Source organism: Balaenoptera physalus (genome assembly GCF_965194825.1).
Source record: "Balaenoptera physalus genome assembly, contig: HAP1_SCAFFOLD_367, whole genome shotgun sequence".
Classification (NCBI taxonomy): Eukaryota; Metazoa; Chordata; class Mammalia; order Artiodactyla; family Balaenopteridae; genus Balaenoptera; species Balaenoptera physalus.
The window spans coordinates 48,408-67,831 of NW_028126313.1; positions in this window are offsets into that span (position 1 = coordinate 48,408).

The window sequence follows — 19,424 nt, forward strand, 5'->3', positions numbered from 1 at the left end:
AATCCTAATGTGATTTCTTTATAATGTGTGTGTTCCTTATATTATCTTAGTGTCTAAACTCTTCTCCATGGCTGGACCCCCAAATAATATTCCTTTACGTGCTAAGGGGTATCTAGAGAGTGGGATAGGTTTAATAACTACCCTAACCCTAACGCGTACCCTAACCCTAACCCCTACCCTAACCCTAACACGTACCCTAATCCTAACCCGTACCCTAAACCGAGCCCTAACCCTAACACTAACCCTAACCCTAACCCTAACCCATACCCTACGCGGTACCCGAAGCCCTCCCCAAACCAGTACCCTAAGCCTAACCCTAAGCCTAACCCTAACCCTAGGCTACCCTTGACTGCTTCTGCCTCCAATAGATTTCCTAAGCACTAGGGTTTTAAGGAACAGCTTAAAAAGAGAATCCTAATGTGATTTCTTTATAATGTGTGTGTTCCTTATATTATCTTAGTGTCTAAACTCTTCTCCATGGCTGGACCCCCAAATAATATTCCTTTACGTGCTAAGGGGTATCTAGAGAGTGGGATAGGATTAATAACTACCCTAACTGTAACACGTACCCTAACCCTAACCCCTACCCTAACCCTAACACGTACCCTAATCCTAACCCGTACCCTAAACCGAGCCCTAACCCTAACACTAACCCTAACCCTAACCCTAACCCATACCCTACGCCGTACCCGAAGCCCTCCCCGAACCCGTACCCTAAGCCGTACCCTAAGCCTAACCCTAAGCCTAACCCTAACCCTAGGCTACCCTTGACTGCTTCTGCCTCCAATAGATTTCCTAAGCACTAGTGTTTTAAGGAACAGCTTAAAAAGAGAATCCTAATGTGATTTCTTTATAATGTGTGTGTTCCTTATATTATCTTAGTGTCTAAACTCTTCTCCATGGCTGGACCCCCAAATAATATTCCTTTACGTGCTAAGGGGTATCTAGAGAGTGGGATAGGTTTAATAACTACCCTAACCCTAACGCGTACCCTAACCCTAACCCCTACCCTAACCCTAACACGTACCCTAATCCTAACCCGTACCCTAAACCGAGCCCTAACCCTAACACTAACCCTAACCCTAACCCTAACCCATACCCTACGCCGTACACGAAGCCCTCCCCAAACCCGTACCGTAAGCCGTACCCTAAGCCTAACCCTAAGCCTAACCCTAAGCCTAGGCTACCCTTGACTGCTTCTGCCTCCAATAGATTTCCTAAGCACTAGGGTTTTAAGGAACAGCTTAAAAAGAGAATCCTAATGTGATTTCTTTATAATGGGTGTGTTCCTTATATTATCTTAGTGTCTAAACTCTTCTCCATGGCTGGACCCCCAAATAATATTCCTTTACGTGCTAAGGGGTATCTAGAGAGTGGGATTGGTTTAATAACTACCCTAACCCTAACGCGTACCCTAACCCTAACCCCTACCCTAACAATAACACGTACCCTAATCCTAACCCGTACCCTAAACCGAGCCCTAACCCTAACACTAACCCTAACCCTAACCCTAACCCATACCCTACGCTGTACCCGAAGCCCTCCCCGAACCCGTACCCTAAGCCGTACCCTAAGCCTAACCCTAAGCCTAACCTTAACCCTAGGCTACCCTTGACTGCTTCTGCCTCCAATAGATTTCCTAAGCACTAGTGTTTTAAGGAACAGCTTAAAAAGAGAATCCTAATGTGATTTCTTTATAATGGGTGTGTTCCTTATCTTATCTTAGTGCCTAAACTCTTCTCCATGGCTGGACCCCCAAATAATATTCCTTTACGTGCTAAGGGGTATCTAGAGAGTGGGATAGGTTTAATAACTACACTAACCGTAACGCGTACCCTAACACTAACCCCTACCCTAACCCTAACACGTACCCTAATCCTAACCCGTACCCTAAACCGAGCCCTAACCCTAACACTAACCCTAACCCTAACCCTAAACAATACCCTACGCCGTACCCGAAGCCCTCCCCAAACCCGTACCCTAAGCCGTACCCTAAGCCTAACCCTAAGCCTAACCCTAACCCTAGGCTACCCTTGACTGCTTCTGCCTCCAATAGATTTCCTAAGCACTAGGGTTTTAAGGAACAGCTTAAAAAGAGAATCCTAATGTGATTTCTTTATAATGTGTGTGTTCCTTATATTATCTTAGTGTCTAAACTCTTCTCCATGGCTGGACCCCCAAATAATATTCCTTTACGTGCTAAGGGGTATGTAGAGAGTGGGATAGGTTTAATAACTACCCTAACCCTAACGCGTACCCTAACCCTAACCCCTACCCTAACCCTAACACGTACCCTAATCCTAACCCGTACCCTAAACCGAGCCCTAACCCTAACACTAACCCTAACCCTAACCCTAACCCATACCCTACGCCGTACCCGAAGCCCTCCCCGAACCCGTACCCTAAGGCGTACCCTAAGCCTAACCCTAAGCCTAACCCTAACCCTAGGCTACCCTTGACTGCTTCTGCCTCCAATAGATTTCCTAAGCACTAGTGTTTTAAGGAACAGCTTAAAAAGAGAATCCTAATGTGATTTCTTTATAATGGGTGTGTTCCTTATCTTATCTTAGTGCCTAAACTCTTCTCCATGGCTGGACCCCCAAATAATATTCCTTTACGTGCTAAGGGGTATCTAGAGAGTGGGATAGGTTTAATAACTACCCTAACTGTAACGCGTACCCTAACCCTAACCCCTACCCTAACCCTAACACGTACCCTAATCCTAACCCGTACCCTTAACCGAGCCCTAACCCTAACACTAACCCTAACCCTAACCCTAACCCATACCCTACGCCGTACCCGAAGCCCTCCCCGAACCCGTACCCTAAGGCGTACCCTAAGCCTAACCCTAAGCCTAACCCTAACCCTAGGCTACCCTTGACTGCTTCTGCCTCCAATAGATTTCCTAAGCACTAGTGTTTTAAGGAACAGCTTAAAAAGAGAATCCTAATGTGATTTCTTTATAATGGGTGTGTTCCTTATCTTATCTTAGTGCCTAAACTCTTCTCCATGGCTGGACCCCCAAATAATATTCCTTTACGTGCTAAGGGGTATCTAGAGAGTGGGATAGGTTTAATAACTACCCTAACTGTAACGCGTACCCTAACCCTAACCCCTACCCTAACCCTAACACGTACCCTAATCCTAACCCGTACCCTTAACCGAGCCCTAACCCTAACACTAACCCTAACCCTAACCCTAACCCATACCCTACGCCGTACCCGAAGCCCTCCCCGAACCCGTACCCTAAGCCGTACCCTAAGCCTAACCCTAAGCCTAACACTAACCCTAGGCTACCCTTGACTGCTTCTGCCTCCAATAGATTTCCTAAGCACTAGTGTTTTAAGGAACAGCTTAAAAAGAGAATCCTAATGTGATTTCTTTATAATGTGTGTGTTCCTTATATTATCTTAGTGTCTAAACTCTTCTCCATGGCTGGACCCCCAAATAATATTCCTTTACGTGCTAAGGGGTATCTAGAGAGTGGGATAGGTTTAATAACTACCCTAACCCTAACGCGTACCCTAACCCTAACCCCTACCCTAACCCTAACACGTACCCTAATCCTAACCTGTACCCTAAACCGAGCCCTAACTCTAACACTAACCCTACCCTAACCCATACCCTACGCCGTACCCGAAGCCCTCCCCGAACACGTACCCTAAGCCGTACCCTAAGCCTAACCCTAAGCCTAACCCTAACCCTAGGCTACCCTTGACTGCTTCTGCCTCCAATAGATTTCCTAAGCACTAGGGTTTTAAGGAACAGCTTAAAAAGAGAATCCTAATGTGATTTCTTTATAATGTGTGTGTTCCTTATATTATCTTAGTGTCTAAACTCTTCTCCATGGCTGGACCCCCAAATAATATTCCTTTACGTGCTAAGGGGTATGTAGAGAGTGGGATAGGTTTAATAACTACCCTAACCCTAACGCGTACCCTAACCCTAACCCCTACCCTAACCCTAACACGTACCCTAATCCTAACCCGTACCCTAAACCGAGCACTAACCCTAACACTAACCCTAACCCTAACCCTAACCCATACCCTACGCCGTACCCGAAGCCCTCCCCAAACCCGTACCCTAAGCCGTACCCTAAGCCTAACCCTAAGCCTAACCCTAACCCTAGGCTACCCTTGACTGCTTCTGCCTCCAATAGATTTCCTAAGCACTAGGGTTTTAAGGAACAGCTTAAAAAGAGAATCCTAATGTGATTTCTTTATAATGTGTGTGTTCCTTATATTATCTTAGTGTCTAAACTCTTCTCCATGGCTGGACCCCCAAATAATATTCCTTTACGTGCTAAGGGGTATGTAGAGAGTGGGATAGGTTTAATAACTACCCTAACCCTAACGCGTACCCTAACCCTAACCCCTACCCTAACCCTAACACGTACCCTAATCCTAACCCGTACCCTAAACCGAGCCCTAACCCTAACACTAACCCTAACCCTAACCCTAACCCATACCCTACGCCGTACCCGAAGCCCTCCCCGAACCCGTACCCTAAGGCGTACCCTAAGCCTAATCCTAAGCCTAACCCTAACCCTAGGCTACCCTTGACTGCTTCTGCCTCCAATAGATTTCCTAAGCACTAGTGTTTTAAGGAACAGCTTAAAAAGAGAATCCTAATGTGATTTCTTTATAATGGGTGTGTTCCTTATCTTATCTTAGTGCCTAAACTCTTCTCCATGGCTGGACCCCCAAATAATATTCCTTTACGTGCTAAGGGGTATCTACAGAGTGGGATAGGTTTAATAACTACCCTAACCGTAACGCGTACCCTAACCCTAACCCCTACCCTAACCCTAACACGTACCCTAATCCTAACCCGTACCCTAAACCGAGCCCTAACCCTAACACTAACCCTAACCCTAACCCTAACCCATACCCTACGCCGTACCCGAAGCCCTCCCCGAACACGTGCCCTAATCCGTACCCTAAGCCTAACCCTAAGCCTAACCCTAACCCTAGGCTACCCTTGACTGCTTCTGCCTCCAATAGATTTCCTAAGCACTAGTGTTTTAAGGAACAGCTTAAAAAGAGAATCCTAATGTGATTTCTGTATAATGGGTGTGTTCCTTACCTAATCCTAGTGTCTAAACTCTTCTCCATGGCTGGACCCCCAAATAATATTCCTTTATGTGCTAAGGGTTATCTAGAGAGTGGAATAGGTTTAATCACTACCCTAACCCTAACGCGTACCCTAACCCTAACCCCTACCCTAGCCCTAACACGTACCCTAATCCTAACCCGTACCCTAAACCGAGCCCTAACCCTAACACTAACCCTAACCCTAACCCTAACCCATACCCTACGCCGTACCCGAAGCCCTCCCCGAACATGTACCCTAAGCCGTACCCTAAGGCTAACCCTAAGCCTAACCCTAACCCTAGGCTACCCTTGACTGCTTCTGCCTCCAATAGATTTCCTAAGCACTAGTGTTTTAAGGAACAGCTTAAAAAGAGAATCCTAATGTGATTTCTTTATAATGGGTGTGTTCCTTATATTATCTTAGTGTCTAAACTCTTCTCCATGGCTGGACCCCCAAATAATATTCCTTTACGTGCTAAGGGGTATCTAGAGAGTGGGATTGGTTTAATAACTACCCTAACCCTAACGCGTACCCTAACCCTAACCCCTACCCTAACAATAACACGTACCCTATTCCTAACCCGTACCCTAAACCGAGCCCTAACCCTAACACTAACCCTAACCCTAACCCTAACCCATACCCTACGCCGTACCCGAAGCCCTCCCCGAACCCGTACCCTAAGCCGTACCCTAAGCCTAACCCTAAGCCTAACCCTAACCCTAGGCTACCCTTGACTGCTTCTGCCTCCAATAGATTTCCTAAGCACTAGTGTTTTAAGGAACAGCTTAAAAAGAGAATCCTAATGTGATTTCTTTATAATGTGTGTGTTCCTTATATTATCTTAGTGTCTAAACTCTTCTCCATGGCTGGACCCCCAAATAATATTCCTTTACGTGCTAAGGGGTATCTAGAGAGTGGGATAGGTTTAATAACTACCCTAACCCTAACGCGTACCCTAACCCTAACCCCTACCCTAACCCTAACACGTACCCTAATCCTAACCCGTACCCTAAACCGAGCCCTAACCCTAACACTAACCCTAACCCTAACCCTAACCCATACCCTACGCCGTACCCGAAGCCCTCCCCAAACCCGTACCCTAAGCCGTACCCTAAGCCTAACCCTAAGCCTAACCCTAACCCTAGGCTACCCTTGACTGCTTCTGCCTCCAATAGATTTCCTAAGCACTAGGGTTTTAAGGAACAGCTTAAAAAGAGAATCCTAATGTGATTTCTTTATAATGTGTGTGTTCCTTATATTATCTTAGTGTCTAAACTCTTCTCCATGGCTGGACCCCCAAATAATATTCCTTTACGTGCTAAGGGGTATCTAGAGAGTGGGATAGGTTTAATAACTACCCTAAACCTAACGCGTACCCTAACCCTAACCCCTACCCTAACCCTAACACGTACCCTAATCCTAACCCGTACCCTAAACCGAGCCCTAACCCTAACACTAACCCTAAACCTAACCCTAACCCATACCCTACGCCGTACCCGAAGCCCTCCCCAAACCCGTACCCTAAGCCGTACCCTAAGCCTAACCCTAAGCCTAACCCTAACCCTAGGCTACCCTTGACTGCTTCTGCCTCCAATAGATTTCCTAAGCACTAGGGTTTTAAGGAACAGCTTAAAAAGAGAATCCAAATGTTATTTCTTTATAATGTGTGTGTTCCTTATATTATCTTAGTGTCTACACTCTTCTCCATGGCTGGACCCCCAAATAATATTCCTTTACTTGCTAAGGGGTATGTAGAGAGTGGGATAGGTTTAATAACTACCCTAACCCTAACGCGTACCCTAACCCTAACCACTACCCTAACCCTAACACGTACCCTAATCCTAACCCGTACCCTAAACCGAGCCCTAACCCTAACACTAACACTAACCCTAACCCTAACCCATACCCTACGCCGTACCCGAAGCCCTCCCCGAACCCGTACCCTAAGGCGTACCCTAAGCCTAACCCTAAGCCTAACCCTAACCCTAGGCTACCCTTGACTGCTTCTGCCTCCAATAGATTTCCTAAGCACTAGTGTTTTAAGGAACAGCTTAAAAAGAGAATCCTAATGTGATTTCTTTATAATGGGTGTGTTCCTTATCTTATCTTAGTGCCTAAACTCTTCTCCATGGCTGGACCCCCAAATAATATTCCTTTACGTGCTAAGGGGTATCTAGAGAGTGGGATAGGTTTAATAACTACCCTAACCGTAACGCGTACCCTAACCCTAACCCCTACCCTAACCCTAACACGTACCCTAATCCTAACCTGTAACCTAAACCGAGCCCTAACCCTAACACTAACCCTAACCCTAACCCTAACCCATACCCTACGCCGTACCCGAAGCCCTCCCCGAACACGTACCCTAAGCCGTACCCTAAGCCTAACCCTAAGCCTAACCCTAACCCTAGGCTACCCTTGACTGCTTCTGAATCCAATAGATTTCCTAAGCACTAGTGTTTTAAGGAACAGCTTAAAAAGAGAATCCTAATGTGATTTCTTTATAATGGGTGTGTTCCTTATCTAATCCTAGTGTCTAAACTCTTCTCCATGGCTGGACCCCCAAATAATATTCCTTTATGTGCTAAGGGGTATCTAGAGAGTGGGATAGGTTTAATCACTACCCTAACCCTAACACGTACCCTAACCCTAACCCCTACCCTAGCCCTAACACGTACCCTAATCCTAACCTGTACCCTAAACCGAGCCCTAACCCTAACACTAACCCTAACCCTAACCCTAACCCATACCCTACGCCGTACCCGAAGCCCTCCCCGAACACGTGCCCTAATCCGTACCCTAAGCCTAACCCTAAGCCTAACCCTAACCCTAGGCTACCCTTGACTGCTTCTGCCTCCAATAGATTTCCTAAGCACTAGTGTTTTAAGGAACAGCTTAAAAAGAGAATCCTAATGTGATTTCTGTATAATGGGTGTGTTCCTTACCTAATCCTAGTGTCTAAACTCTTCTCCATGGCTGGACCCCCAAATAATATTCCTTTATGTGCTAAGGGTTATCTAGAGAGTGGAATAGGTTTAATCACTACCCTAACCCTAACGCGTACCCTAACCCTAACCCCTACCCTAGCCCTAACACGTACCCTAATCCTAACCCGTACCCTAAACCGAGCCCTAACCCTAACACTAACCCTAACCCTAACCCTAACCCATACCCTACGCCGTACCCGAAGCCCTCCCCGAACATGTACCCTAAGCCGTACCCTAAGGCTAACCCTAAGCCTAACCCTAACCCTAGGCTACCCTTGACTGCTTCTGCCTCCAATAGATTTCCTAAGCACTAGTGTTTTAAGGAACAGCTTAAAAAGAGAATCCTAATGTGATTTCTTTATAATGGGTGTGTTCCTTATATTATCTTAGTGTCTAAACTCTTCTCCATGGCTGGACCCCCAAATAATATTCCTTTACGTGCTAAGGGGTATCTAGAGAGTGGGATTGGTTTAATAACTACCCTAACCCTAACGCGTACCCTAACCCTAACCCCTACCCTAACAATAACACGTACCCTAATCCTAACCCGTACCCTAAACCGAGCCCTAACCCTAACACTAACCCTAACCCTAACCCTAACCCATACCCTACGCCGTACCCGAAGCCCTCCCCGAACCCGTACCCTAAGCCGTACCCTAAGCCTAACCCTAAGCCTAACCCTAACCCTAGGCTACCCTTGACTGCTTCTGCCTCCAATAGATTTCCTAAGCACTAGTGTTTTAAGGAACAGCTTAAAAAGAGAATCCTAATGTGATTTCTTTATAATGTGTGTGTTCCTTATATTATCTTAGTGTCTAAACTCTTCTCCATGGCTGGACCCCCAAATAATATTCCTTTACGTGCTAAGGGGTATCTAGAGAGTGGGATAGGTTTAATAACTACCCTAACCCTAACGCGTACCCTAACCCTAACCCCTACCCTAACCCTAACACGTACCCTAATCCTAACCCGTACCCTAAACCGAGCCCTAACCCTAACACTAACCCTAACCCTAACCCTAACCCATACCCTACGCCGTACCCGAAGCCCTCCCCAAACCCGTACCCTAAGCCGTACCCTAAGCCTAACCCTAAGCCTAACCCTAACCCTAGGCTACCCTTGACTGCTTCTGCCTCCAATAGATTTCCTAAGCACTAGGGTTTTAAGGAACAGCTTAAAAAGAGAATCCTAATGTGATTTCTTTATAATGGGTGTGTTCCTTATCTTATCTTAGTGCCTAAACTCTTCTCCATGGCTGGACCCCCAAATAATATTCCTTTACGTGCTAAGGGGTATCTAGAGAGTGGGATAGGTTTAATAACTACCCTAAACCTAACGCGTACCCTAACCCTAACCCCTACCCTAACCCTAACACGTACCCTAATCCTAACCCGTACCCTAAACCGAGCCCTAACCCTAACACTAACCCTAACCCTAACCCTAACCCATACCCTACGCCGTACCCGAAGCCCTCCCCAAACCCGTACCCTAAGCCGTACCCTAAGCCTAACCCTAAGCCTAACCCTAACCCTAGGCTACCCTTGACTGCTTCTGCCTCCAATAGATTTCCTAAGCACTAGGGTTTTAATTAACAGCTTAAAAAGAGAATCCTAATGTTATTTCTTTATAATGTGTGTGTTCCTTATATTATCTTAGTGTCTACACTCTTCTCCATGGCTGGACCCCCAAATAATATTCCTTTACTTGCTAAGGGGTATGTAGAGAGTGGGATAGGTTTAATAACTACCCTAACCCTAACGCGTACCCTAACCCTAACCACTACCCTAACCCTAACACGTACCCTAATCCTAACCCGTACCCTAAACCGAGCCCTAACCCTAACACTAACACTAACCCTAACCCTAACCCATACCCTACGCCGTACCCGAAGCCCTCCCCGAACCCGTACCCTAAGGCGTACCCTAAGCCTAACCCTAAGCCTAACCCTAACCCTAGGCTACCCTTGACTGCTTCTGCCTCCAATAGATTTCCTAAGCACTAGTGTTTTAAGGAACAGCTTAAAAAGAGAATCCTAATGTGATTTCTTTATAATGTGTGTGTTCCTTATATTATCTTAGTGTCTAAACTCTTCTCCATGGCTGGACCCCCAAATAATATTCCTTTACGTGCTAAGGGGTATCTAGAGAGTGGGATAGGTTTAATAACTACCCTAACCGTAACGCGTACCCTAACCCTAACCCCTACCCTAACCCTAACACGTACCCTAATCCTAACCCGTACCCTAAACCGAGCCCTAACCCTAACACTAACCCTAACCCTAACCCTAACCCATACCCTACGCCGTACCCGAAGCCCTCCCCGAACACGTACCCTAATCCGTACCCTAAGCCAAACCCTAAGCCTAACCCTAACCCTAGGCTACCCTTGACTGCTTCTGCCTCCAATAGATTTCCTAAGCACTAGTGTTTTAAGGAACAGCTTAAAAAGAGAATCCTAATGTGATTTCTTTATAATGGGTGTGTTCCTTATCTAATCCTAGTGTCTAAACTCTTCTCCATGGCTGGACCCCCAAATAATATTCCTTTACGTGCTAAGGGGTATCTAGAGAGTGGGATTGGTTTAATAACTACCCTAACCCTAACGCGTACCCTAACCCTAACCCCTACCCTAACAATAACACGTACCCTAATCCTAACCCGTACCCTAAACCGAGCCCTAACCCTAACACTAACCCTAACCCTAACCCTAACCCATACCCTACGCCGTACCCGAAGCCCTCCCCGAACCCGTACCCTAAGCCGTACCCTAAGCCTAACCCTAAGCCTAACCTTAACCCTAGGCTACCCTTGACTGCTTCTGCCTCCAATAGATTTCCTAAGCACTAGTGTTTTAAGGAACAGCTTAAAAAGAGAATCCTAATGTGATTTCTGTATAATGGGTGTGTTCCTTATCTTATCTTAGTGCCTAAACTCTTCTCCATGGCTGGACCCCCAAATAATATTCCTTTACGTGCTAAGGGGTATCTAGAGAGTGGGATAGGTTTAATAACTACCCTAACTGTAACGCGTACCCTAACCCTAACCCCTACCCTAACCCTAACACGTACCCTAATCCTAACCCGTACCCTAAATCGAGCCCTAACCCTAACACTAACCCTAACCCTAACCCTAACCCATACCCTACGCCGTACCCGAAGCCCTCCCCGAACACGTACCCTAATCCGTACCCTAAGCCTAACCCTAAGCCTAACCCTAACCCTAGGCTACCCTTGACTGCTTCTGCCTCCAATAGATTTCCTAAGCACTAGTGTTTTAAGGAACAGCTTAAAAAGAGAATCCTAATGTGATTTCTTTATAATGGGTGTGTTCCTTATCTAATCCTAGTGTCTAAACTCTTCTCCATGGCTGGACCCCCAAATAATATTCCTTTATGTGCTAAGGGGTATCTAGAGAGTGGGATAGGTTTAATCACTACCCTAACCCTAACGCGTACCCTAACCCTAACCCCTACCCTAGCCCTAACACGTACCCTAATCCTAACCCGTACCCTAAACCGAGCCCTAACCCTAACACTAACCCTAACCCTAACCCTAACCCATACCCTACGCCGTACCCGAAGCCCTCCCCGAACCCGTACCCTAAGCCGTACCCTAAGCCTAACCCTAAGCCTAACCCTAACCCTAGGCTACCCTTGACTGCTTCTGCCTCCAATAGATTTCCTAAGCACTAGTGTTTTAAGGAACAGCTTAAAAAGAGAATCCTAATGTGATTTCTTTATAATGTGTGTGTTCCTTATATTATCTTAGTGTCTAAACTCTTCTCCATGGCTGGACCCCCAAATAACATTCCTTTACGTGCTAAGGGGTATCTAGAGAGTGGGATAGGTTTAATAACTACCCTAACCCTAACGCGTACCCTAACCCTAACCCCTACCCTAATCCTAACACGTACCCTAATCCTAACCCGAGCCCTAACCCTAACACTAACCCTAACCCTAACCCTAACCCATACCCTACGCCGTACCCGAAGCCCTCCCCAAACCCGTACCCTAAGCCGTACCCTAAGCCTAACCCTAAGCCTAACCCTAACCCTAGGCTACCCTTCACTGCTTCTGCCTCCAATAGATTTCCTAAGCACTAGGGTTTTAAGGAACAGCTTAAAAAGAGAATCCTAATGTGATTTCTTTATAATGTGTGTGTTCCTTATATTATCTTAGTGTCTAAACTCTTCTCCATGGCTGGACCCCCAAATAATATTTCTTTACGTGCTAAGGGGTATCTAGAGAGTGGGATAGGTTTAATAACTACCCTAACCCTAACGCGTGCCCTATCCCTAACCCCTACCCTAACCCTAACACGTACCCTAATCCTAACCCGTAGCCTAAACCGAGCCCTAACCCTAACACTAACCCTAACCCTAACCCTAACCCATACCCTACGCCGTACCCGAAGCCCTCCCCGAACCCGTACCCTAAGGCGTACCCTAAGCCTAACCCTAAGCCTAACCCTAACCCTAGGCTACCCTTGACTGCTTCTGCCTCCAATAGATTTCCTAAGCACTAGTGTTTTAAGGAACAGCTTAAAAAGAGAATCCTAATGTGATTTCTTTATAATGTGTGTGTTCCATATATTATCTTAGTGTCTAAACTCTTCTCCATGGCTGGACCCCCAAATAATATTCCTTTACGTGCTAAGGGGTATCTAGAGAGTGGGATAGGTTTAATAACTACCCTAACCGTAACGCGTACCCTAACCCTAACCCCTACCCTAACCCTAACACGTACCCTAATCCTAACCCGTACCCTAAACCGAGCCCTAACCCTAACACTAACCCTAACCCTAACCCTAACCCATACCCTACGCCGTACCCGAAGCCCTCCCCGAACACGTACCCTAATCCGTACCCTAAGCCAAACCCTAAGCCTAACCCTAACCCTAGGCTACCCTTGACTGCTTCTGCCTCCAATAGATTTCCTAAGCACTAGTGTTTTAAGGAACAGCTTAAAAAGAGAATCCTAATGTGATTTCTTTATAATGGGTGTGTTCCTTATCTAATCCTAGTGTCTAAACTCTTCTCCATGGCTGGACCCCCAAATAATATTCCTTTATGTGCTAAGGGGTATCTAGAGAGTGGGATAGGTTTAATCACTACCCTAACCCTAACGCGTACCCTAACCCTAACCCCTACCCTAGCCCTAACACGTACCCTAATCCTAACCCGTACCCTAAACCGAGCCCTAACCCTAAAACTAACCCTAACCCTAACCCTAACCCATACCCTACGCCGTACCCGAAGCCCTCCCCGAACCCGTACCCTAAGCCGTACCCTAAGCCTAACCCTAAGCCTAACCCTAACCCTAGGCTACCCTTGACTGCTTCTGCCTCCAATAGATTTCCTAAACACTAGTGTTTTAAGGAACAGCTTAAAAAGAGAATCCTAATGTGATTTCTTTATAATGTGTGTGTTCCTTATATTATCTTAGTGTCTAAACTCTTCTCCATGGCTGGACCCCCAAATAATATTCCTTTACGTGCTAAGGGGTATCTAGAGAGTGGGATAGGTTTAATAACTACCCTAACCCTAACGCGTACCCTAACCCTAACCCCTACCCTAACCCTAACACGTACCCTAATCCTAACCCGTACCCTAAACCGAGCCATAACCCTAACACTAACCCTAACCCTAACCCTAACCCATACCCTACGCCGTACCCGAAGCCCTCCCCAAACCAGTACCCTAAGCCTAACCCTAAGCCTAACCCTAACCCTAGGCTACCCTTGACTGCTTCTGCCTCCAATAGATTTCCTAAGCACTAGGGTTTTAAGGAACAGCTTAAAAAGAGAATCCTAATGTGATTTCTTTATAATGTGTGTGTTCCTTATATTATCTTAGTGTCTAAACTCTTCTCCATGGCTGGACCCCCAAATAATATTCCTTTACGTGCTAAGGGGTATCTAGAGAGTGGGATAGGATTAATAACTACCCTAACCCTAACGCGTACCCTAACCCTAACCCCTACCCTAACCCTAACACGTACCCTAATCCTAACCCGTACCCTAAACCGAGCCCTAACCCTAACACTAACCCTAACCCTAACCCTAACCCATACACTACGCCGTACCCGAAGCCCTCCCCGAACCCGTACCCTAAGGCGTACCCTAAGCCTAACCCTAAGCCTAACCCTAACCCTAGGCTACCCTTGACTGCTTCTGCCTCCAATAGATTTCCTAAGCACTAGTGTTTTAAGGAACAGCTTAAAAAGAGAATCCTAATGTGATTTCTTTATAATGGGTGTGTTCCTTATATTATCTTAGTGTCTAAACTCTGCTCCATGGCTGGACCCCCAAATAATATTCCTTTACGTGCTAAGGGGTATCTAGAGAGTGGGATAGGTTTAATAACTACCCTAACCCTAACGCGTACCCTAACCCCAACCCCTAACCTAACCCTAACACGTACCCTAATCCTAACCCGTACCCTAAACCGAGCCCTAACCCTAACACTAACCCTAACCCTAACCCTAACCCATACCCTACGCCGTACCCGAAGCCCTCCCCGAACCCGTACCCTAAGGCGTACCCTAAGCCGAACCCTAAGCCTAACCCTAACCCTAGGCTACCCTTGACTGCTTCTGCCTCCAATAGATTTCCTAAGCACTAGTGTTTTAAGGAACAGCTTAAAAAGAGAATCGTAATGTGATTTCTTTATAATGGGTGTGTTCCTTATCTAATCCTAGTGTCTAAACTCTTCTCCATGGCTGGACCCCCAAATAATATTCCTTTATGTGCTAAGGGGTATCTAGAGAGTGGGATAGGTTTAATCACTACCCTAACCCTAACGTGTACCCTAACCCTAACCCCTACCCTAGCCCTAACACGTACCCTAATCCTAACCCGTACCCTAAACCGAGCCCTAACCCTAACACTAACCCTAACCCTAACCCTAACCCATACCCTACGCCGCACCCGAAGCCCTCCCCGAACCCGTACCCTAAGCCGTACCCTAAGCCTAACCCTAAGCCTAACCCTAACCCTAGGCTACCCTTGACTGCTTCTGCCTCCAATAGATTTCCAAAGCACTAGGGTTTTAAGGAACAGCTTAAAAAGAGAATCCTAATGTGATTTCTTTTTAATGTGTGTCTTCCTTATATTATCTTAGTGTCTAAACTCTTCTCCATGGCTGGACCCCCAAATAATATTCCTTTACGTGCTAAGGGGTATGTAGAGAGTGGAATAGGTTTAATAACTACCCTAACCCTAACGCGTACCCTAACCCTAACCAATACCCTAACCCTAACACGTACCCTAATCCTAACCCGTACCCTAAACCGAGCCCTAACCCTAACACTAACCCTAACCCTAACCCTAACCCATACCCTACGCCGTACCCGAAGCCCTCCCCGAACACGTACCCTAAGCCGTACCCTAAGCCTAACCCTAAGCCTAACCCTAAACCTAGGCTACCCTTGACTGCTTCTGCCTCCAATAGATTTCCTAAACACTAGTGTTTTAAGGAAGAGCTTAAAAAGAGAATCCTAATGTGATTTCTTTATAATGTGTGTGTTCCTTATATTATCTTAGTGTCTAAACTCTTCTCCATGGCTGGACCCCCAAATAATATTCCTTTACGTGCTAAGGGGTATCTAGAGAGTGGGATAGGTTTAATAACTACCCTAACCCTAACGCGTACCCTAACCCTAACCCCTACCCTAACCCTAACACATACCCTAATCCTAACCCGTACCCTAAACCGAGCCCTAACCCTAACACTAACCCTAACCCTAACCCTAACCCATACCCTACGCCGTACCCGAAGCCCTCCCCAAACCCGTACCCTAAGCCTAACCCTAAGCCTAACCCTAACCCTAGGCTACCCTTGAATGCTTCTGCCTCCAATAGATTTCCTAAGCACTAGGGTTTTAAGGAACAGCTTAAAAAGAGAATCCTAATGTGATTTCTTTATAATGTGTGTGTTCCTTATATTATCTTAGTGTCTAAACTCTTCTCCATGGCTGGACCCCCAAATAATATTCCTTTACGTGCTAAGGGGTATCTAGAGATTGGGATAGGATTAATAACTACCCTAACCCTAACGCGTACCCTAACCCTAACCCCTACCCTAACCCTAACACGTACCCTAATCCTAACCCGTACCCTAAACCGAGCCCTAACCCTAACACTAACCCTAACCCTAACCCTAACCCATACACTACGCCGTACCCGAAGCCCTCCCCGAACCCGTACCCTAAGGCGTACCCTAAGCCTAACCCTAAGCCTAACCCTAACCCTAGGCTACCCTTGACTGCTTCTGCCTCCAATAGATTTCCTAAGCACTAGTGTTTTAAGGAACAGCTTAAAAAGAGAATCCTAATGTGATTTCTTTATAATGGGTGTGTTCCTTATCTTATCTTAGTGCCTAAACTCTTCTCCATGGCTGGACCCCCAAATAATATTCCTTTATGTGCTAAGGGGTATCTAGAGAGTGGGATAGGTTTAATCACTACCCTAACCGTAACGCGTACCCTAACCCTAACCCCTACCCTAGCCCTAACACGTACCCTAATCCTAACCGGTACCCTAAACCGAGCCCTAACCCTAACACTAACCCTAACCCTAACCCTAACCCATACCCTACGCCGTACCCGAAGCCCTCCCCGAACCCGTACCCTAAGCCGTACCCTAAGCCTAACCCTAAGCCTAACCCTAACCCTAGGCTACCCTTGACTGCTTCTGCCTCCAATAGATTTCCTAAACACTAGTGTTTTAAGGAAGAGCTTAAAAAGAGAATCCTAATGTGATTTCTTTATAATGTGTGTGTTCCTTATATTATCTTAGTGTCTAAACTCTTCTCCATGGCTGGACCCCCAAATAATATTCCTTTACGTGCTAAGGGGTATCTAGAGAGTGGGATAGGTTTAATAACTACCCTAACCCTAACGCGTACCCTAACCCTAACCCCTACCCTAACCCTAACACATACCCTAATCCTAACCCGTACCCTAAAACGAGCCCTAACCCTAACACTAACCCTAACCCTAACCCTAACCCATACCCTACGCCGTACCCGAAGCCCTCCCCAAACCCGTACCCTAAGCCTAACCCTAAGCCTAACCCTAACCCTAGGCTACCCTTGACTGCTTCTGCCTCCAATAGATTTCCTAAGCACTAGGGTTTTAAGGAACAGCTTAAAAAGAGAATCCTAATGTGATTTCTTTATAATGTGTGTGTTCCTTATATTATCTTAGTGTCTAAACTCTTCTCCATGGCTGGACCCCCAAATAATATTCCTTTACGTGCTAAGGGGTATCTAGAGATTGGGATAGGATTAATAACTACCCTATCCCTAACGCGTACCCTAACCCTAACCCCTACCCTAACCCTAACACGTACCCTAATCCTAACCTGTACCCTAAACCGAGCCCTAACCCTAACACTAACCCTAACCCTAACCCTAACCCATACACTACGCCGTACCCAAACCCCTCCCCGAACCCGTACCCTAAGGCGTACCCTAAGCCTAACCCTAAGCCTAACCCTAACCCTAGGCTACCCTTGACTGCTTCTGCCTCCAATAGATTTCCTAAGCACTAGTGTTTTAAGGAACAGCTTAAAAAGAGAATCCTAATGTGATTTCTTTATAATGGGTGTGTTCCTTATCTTATCTTAGTGCCTAAACTCTTCTCCATGGCTGGACCCCCAAATAATATTCCTTTACGTGCTAAGGGGTATCTAGAGAGTGGGATAGGTTTAATAACTACCCTAACCGTAACGCGTACCCTAACCCTAACCCCTACCCTAACCCTAACACGTACCCTAATCCTAACCCGTACCCTAAACCGAGCCCTAACCCTAACACTAACCCTAACCCTAACCCTAACCCATACCCTACGCCGTACCCGAAGCCCTCCCCGAACACGTACCCTAATCCGTACCGTAAGCCTAACCCTAAGCCTAACCCTAACCCTAGGCTACCCTTGACTGCTTCTGCCTCTAATAGATTTCCTAAGCACTAGTGTTTTAAGGAACAGCTTAAAAAGAGAATCCTAATGTGATTTCTGTATAATGGGTGTGTTCCTTATCTAATCCTAGTGTCTAAACTCTTCTCCATGGCTGGACCCCCAAATAATATTCCTTTATGTGCTAAGGGGTACCTAGAGAGTGGAATAGGTTTAATCACTACCCTAACCCTAACGCGTACCCTAACCCTAACCCCTACCCTAGCCCTAACACGTACCCTAATCCTAACCCGTACCCTAAACCGAGCCCTAACCCTAACACTAACCCTAACCCTAACCCTAACCCATACCCTACGCCGTACCCGAAGCCCTCCCCGAACATGTACCCTAAGCCGTACCCTAAGGCTAACCCTAAGCCTAACCCTAACCCTAGGCTACCCTTGACTGCTTCTGCCTCCAATAGATTTCCTAAGCACTAGTGTTTTAAGGAACAGCTTAAAAAGAGAATCCTAATGTGATTTCTTTATAATGGGTGTGTTCCTTATATTATCTTAGTGTCTAAACTCTTCTCCATGGCTGGACCCCCAAATAATATTCCTTTACGTGCTAAGGGGTATCTAGAGAGTGGGATTGGTTTAATAACTAACCTAACCCTAACGCGTACCCTAACCCTAACCCCTACCCTAACAATAACACGTACCCTAATCCTAACCCGTACCCTAAACCGAGCCCTAACCCTAACACTAACCCTAACCCTAACCCTAACCCATACCCTACGCCGTACCCGAAGCCCTCCCCGAACCCGTACCCTAAGCCGTACCCTAAGCCTAACCCTAAGCCTAACCTTAACCCTAGGCTACCCTTGACTGCTTCTGCCTCCAATAGATTTCCTAAGCACTAGTGTTTTAAGGAACAGCTTAAAAAGAGAATCCTAATGTGATTTCTGTATAATGGGTGTGTTCCTTATCTTATCTTAGTGCCTAAACTCTTCTCCATGGCTGGACCCCCAAATAATATTCCTTTACGTGCTAAGGGGTATCTAGAGAGTGGGATAGGTTTAATAACTACCCTAACTGTAACGCGTACCCTAACCCTAACCCCTACCCTAACCCTAACACGTACCCTAATCCTAACCCGTACCCTAAATCGAGCCCTAACCCTAACACTAACCCTAACCCTAACCCTAACCCATACCCTACGCCGTACCCGAAGCCCTCCCCGAACACGTACCCTAATCCGTACCCTAAGCCTAACCCTAAGCCTAACCCTAACCCTAGGCTACCCTTGACTGCTTCTGCCTCCAATAGATTTCCTAAGCACTAGTGTTTTAAGGAACAGCTTAAAAAGAGAATCCTAATGTGATTTCTTTATAATGGGTGTGTTCCTTATCTAATCCTAGTGTCTAAACTCTTCTCCATGGCTGGACCC